Raw genomic sequence first — 6,000 nt, 5'->3', positions numbered from 1 at the left:
ATTACCCGGTTGAAAACGAAAGTTTATTTGAGTGCGTTATACAGTGGCTTCAATTCCTTCACTTCTTTCAAACATCTTCTTATCCTTAATTAACATTAGTGGCTCACCATTCTATGAGGAGTCTTTCTGTGCTGATTAACACTACTAGAAAAAAAGGTTTTTCCCACAAACATTTAGTGAAAAATTTGTGCACCGAATAATCTCACTGGAAAAATGCATAGTGGGAAACAGGTTCTTATTGAAGCGATGAGAAACTTCATAATTTTTCATGTGAAAATTCCACTATTTATGTTTTTTCCACCGATATTCAGTGGGAAATAACCACTAAAATTTTTTTAATAGGAAAATAGTGATTTTTTAGTAGTGGAAGAAAGTGTCTAACTTTGCATCTATTAAAACTTGCATAAATAGAAAAGAACACCTGGTTATCATGAGACTGAATTACAATATTACCAAATTATTTAATCACAAGTGACACAACGTGCAAAAGTCACACGTGGCTTACAAGCCGTATATACATAGCAAAGGAAATCAATCACATGAAGACATGTGACTAAATTAAGTCTATCCATTTAGGACAATGTGATTTTCCAATATGCTATTATCGATTAGTGGGTTTGATAATCATATTTAACTCATAGTTGTAGTAGTATGAATTAATAATTGGGATTAGTATGATCTGACAAGTGGAAGTAGCAAGGAAACAGCAAATTAGATGAGAAAAGAAAGAAGGGTTGTGGACAGATGATCAGATAGCATGCAGGGAATGTGCAGAACATGCTGTTCCATTCATGTTGCTTCACTGTCCATACTTTGACACATGCCATCCTTCTCCGATTTGGTGATTAGGCATCACATTCTTATTCATATTATTAGTAGCTGACTCAAAATTTCTAAATTATGAATGTTCATATGCTTTTAATTTAAAGAATTGAATTGCTACTAGTCACAGAATACATATTTGATCAATGTATCTATATGTTAATATTAATTACTTATATTAAAATACATCGTTTGGGCCAAAATAATAAGTGCTCAAGCAGCTATTGGTATGTAATATACCTAAGTAGGTTCGCCCAAGGCTCGTACAAATTGGTGGCACTCTCGTTGCTCTCCGATATGATACTTTACTCTTAACGGTAAATACTTACTCGTACTGGTTCAGATATAATTCTATCACAGACTCATTTAACTCTAACTCTAAAAATTACCTCATGAGAAAAAAGGGTAGCAGAGCGCTTATAACGACTGTTCACTGTTCAGGCCTTTCTTTTCTGTCCAATTTAATCGAACACCACAATATATTAAATATTGTCGGATTCAGTAATAAAATCAAGAATTTTGACAAGCGGATTCAGAAAGATTTCAACTTACGATATAAATCAATATTTCTTCGTCATTATAATGGAAACTTTCCTTATGTTAAGGAATTTCAAAAGTTTATATGTATAAAATTATTAGTTTACTTATACAGTTGAGTTTTTTAATAAGGGGATATTCAATTGAACCCCTTTCTCTATCCGTTTTACGTAGCAAGACGTGTAGGTGGATCGACTCATCAAGTTCCCATTGAAATAGGATCGACACAAGGAAAAGCACTTGTCATTCGTTGGTTATTAGCGGCATCTACGAAACAGTCCGGGTCGAAATATGGCTTTCAAATTAAGTTCTGAATTAGTGGATGCTACCAAAGGGAGTTGTAGCCAGGGCGGATCTATGTGTTGTCGAGGGTGTTCACCCGAACACCCTCGGCAAAAAATTACAGTGTATATATAGGGTAAATTTTCTGTGTTTATGTGCATATATTAACTTTTGAACATTCTCGGTAAAAAATTATAGTGTATATTTAGCTTCTTCTTTTTTCCGAACACCTTGAATGAAAATCCTGGATCCGCTACTGGTTGTAGCTCTGCAACTAATTGGATCAACTACTCTTTTGAATTAACAAGTAGTCCATATATTTAGCATATGTTATATTTTCTGAAATTTTATAAACTATACGTATTAAAAGAGTAGATAGAGACACACTTTGCCACCACAGTGGAAAAGCCATGTTGGCGTTGTGCTTTCACCCGTCCATTGTGCATGTGTTTATCCCATGTGCTTTTTGCCCTTTGGCCACCGGCGTGTATAATGCATATCTCTTTTATTTTCTTACACAGTTTTTAGGCTTTGCTGGCCCCATACTCACATTCACATGCACCATTTTAGGAGTCCATGAACCCCCTCTTTCACTCCTTTTTTCCTTTCCATTGTACTGACTTTATTGCCCTTCTTATCTTCCTATTTTAGGCGACACTAATTTTCTCTCTTCTAACATTCTAATTATAGTGTGTGTTTTAATCACATTTTCTGATGGTCAAGTTCAATGTTTCTATGTACTTGTCTAATCTTTTATTGAGATTGTGTTTCTACCCTTGTCGTTATTAGTTATAGTGGATTAATGTACGAACAATATTCACGATTATAACATTTCATTTTTTTTCCATGATAAAGATCTTTAGAGCATGCATGTTGAATTGACTTTCTTTTTAATTATATGTCATGTATGACGTCTAAGAAGAAAAATCATTTGTATAAAGAGAGCATGATTGGAGTTCTTAATATTCACACCACACGTCAATTTAGCCTTTTCCCCCTTGTTCACTATTCAAAAATCATATACATTCTCTGCCAAAAAGATTTTGAAAAAAAAAAAAAAAAAAGTGTGTTCTACAATAGAATATAAACAGAAAACGAAACTGTGATGTATAAAATTACAATGTAAGCATAATATATATAAAAATGTGAGGAAGTAAAAGAGTAGAATTTGTTTGGATATTTGACGAGGGTAATTTAGGAAACAAAAGTTGAAGGTAATGTTCATTAACCTGGGGCATAGAAGATAAAAAACAGCTTTACTGTTCCCCCGGAGAATTTCGTGCTCCAAAATTGGTGTCGTTTTGTGACCAAATTATACCACTTTCCATTGTTATATTTTTATGGGTGGCAAAAAAACTACTCCTTTAGTTCACTTTTAATTGTCCAGTATTTCAAAAATAGATTTTCAATTTTACTTATCGCTTTTAACATATCAAGAGAAGACAATTTATTTTTTCCTGTTTTACTCACAATATTAATTACTCACTTCAAATCATTTTTCAAATCCAATAAAAATATGCACCAATTAATATGGGTACATTGGTAAATTTTACACTTTATTTATTATTTCTTAAATAGCGTGAAAAGTCCAAAGTGGACAAGTAAAAGTGAACGGAGGGAGTACAATTGAGGAAATAATCAAAGTGGGAAAAGAAGGAAATAATCAAACATAATCCTTAATAAATTAAATTAAAATTGGCTGAAATTTCCAATGTGTTTACTTTTAGATTTCTTCAGCGCAAAATACAGATCTCTTAGGATTTAACATAAGCTAAAAAAAATTAACGTGCCACAAAAGTTATTGATCGTGTACAGGTAGATTGAAGAGCTTACCAAATATAGCTTATATCGATGAGTGTTATAATTTTTTTAAAGCTATAAGTAAAACTTAACTTTTCTACAAATTATTAGTGTCATTTAGTATAAGTTATTATTTGTATTTATTCTCTGAAATGACCTAAAAATATTTAAAATATGTACGATTTTTGTATATAATTCAAGATCATTTATCTTTTTTTTTTTATGTTACTAATTTTATTTATCATGCTCTGTTATCATTTACGTCCCAGAAAGTTACTTTCCTTATTAATTTGTCACAAAAAGATTGTCATGTTTCTATATTTAGAAATAATTTAACTTTATGAGATGATTTGGAGTCACACAAATATCTAAGACTTATTTTAGATCACAAATTTCAAAAGTCTTTATTTATTTCTTAAATTCCGTGTCAAATCAAACTAATACAATCTTTGGGACGGCTAATCTCTAAAACATACTCCCTCCGTCCCATAATAAGTGTCACTTAGCCAAAACCACGCATATTAAGAAATCAATAATGCAATGTGAAGTTTACCAAATTACCCCTATATAATAAAAACAAAAATAGTTCTCCTCTTGATTAGAGCATGCACAAGTAGTGAACATTTTGACATTGGGAATCCAACAATACCAAGTTCTTATGTGGCTTTTCCAATCATCATTTAGATGTTACTTTAACTTGTCTTTTTGTCTAAGGGTAAAATTGGAAAAAACTAGCCAATTTATGTCTTGGTTTCCTAATGTGACACTTATTATGGGACAATTTTTTTTACTTAAAGTGACACTTAGTAGGCGTTTGGCCATCAATTTTGAAACCATGGTTTCAAACCAGCATTTGGCCATCAAAATTTAGTCGTGGTTTGAAACCATGGCTTTTTTAAATACAAAATTTAACTCATAAGTTAATATTTTGTAAAAAAAAAAAAAAAAAACTCATAAATTGATAAATATTTTTAACAATTACCCTCATCAATCATTTACCAATCTCATTAACTTCCACCAACTTTTATTTATGTCTACCAGTCTTTAATTTATGTGGGTAGATTATATTAAATACTAGTTACATTACTATTCATGTTAAATTTTTGATTTTATTGAAGTAAAGTTTGATTAATTGATGTTGCATTTTTTAGAAAAGCCTTCTAGTAGTGTACTAATTTTGTTATAAACTATGATCTGCTCATTTGGTAAGATTGTATAAGAATTGAGAATGTTTTGATAGTCTTCACAATTTGTGAATTTTTATGTCTAGAAGAGAAAATACAACTTAAAATATTCAAATTGTATGTCAAACATGATTTGAAACAAAGTTTCAAATCATGGTTTCAAATCATGTCCAAACGGGGCCTTATTGTGAGACGGAGGGAGTATTTAATAAAACACTTGTGGTGGCAGTATTGTAGTTCCTACACAAACAAGTGGCAAATGCTCAAATCTTTCCATTCATTTTGGCCCTCCAAACTCTTCATCTCTATCGTTATATAAGTACCTACTTAACACCAATTCCGTTCAACAGAAAACTCCATTCTTGATTCTTCCGTCTAACCCCTCAACTCCAAATGGGTTCAAGGCCACAAAATTCCATGAGAAGAGCAAGAAGAAAATCCACCAATCAGAAACGTCCAAAATTAGCTGATCAGGTAATTAGCAGTACCGGTGATAATAATTACAGTTCAATTTCGGAAAAATTGGAAGCTTTGAAGCAACTTCTCCCAGTCAACATTAATGGTGATATAAAAGCTGATCAGTTGTTTGAAGAAACTGCTGATTATATTGTTCTTCTCAGAACCCAAGTCTTCGTTTTACAAAAGCTGCTAGATTTTTATGATGATGGCTCTAATACTAATGGTCAGTCCCAAGATATTAATCATATTAATGTTGTATAGTACGTATTATAATTAAAGAAAGAGGCAGCCCGGGCCGAACTACGAGGTCTATTGTACCAAGTTTACCTGATATTTCTGCGAGAGGCTGTTTTCATGGCTCGAATCCGTGACTTTCTGATCACGTGGCAGTACCGTTACGCTAAGTTCCCTTCATAGTATGTATTATAATTACCAGTTCCTCATTCGTTGCTCCTTTTTTTTTCTTTTTTTTTTTTATTATTAGTTTTCAATTAATGAATGGGTAGGTAGGTTATTCAAGCCTTCAAGGTCACGTTAGTCACAGTAGGCGTTTGGACATGCAATTTGAAATCATGGTTTGAAATTATGAGATGAAATTAGCGTTTGGACATGTGATTCTATCTCATAGTTTCAAAAACCATGGAATGAAATCCCAAATCATCCAAAAAAATTATAATTTGGGGTTTCAAACCATGATTTCAAACCATGTCCAAACGGCACCATAGTATCTAAAGAATTTTAGATTCTTTTTGCAAGCAGAACTATATTGGTTCACTTTGAGATTTTTCTTTTTCGTATCTTTTTTGTTCTGTTTAGCGCTGCTGAGCGTATATTTCTGTAATGTCCCTACTGGGAAAGGATGATAATGAATACCCAAGATTTTCATTCTAGGTAAACAGATGAATTATTATGCTTA

Source organism: Lycium ferocissimum, chromosome 2, assembly GCF_029784015.1.
Source record: "Lycium ferocissimum isolate CSIRO_LF1 chromosome 2, AGI_CSIRO_Lferr_CH_V1, whole genome shotgun sequence".
Classification (NCBI taxonomy): Eukaryota; Viridiplantae; Streptophyta; class Magnoliopsida; order Solanales; family Solanaceae; genus Lycium; species Lycium ferocissimum.
This window is presented reverse-complemented; position numbering follows the sequence as displayed.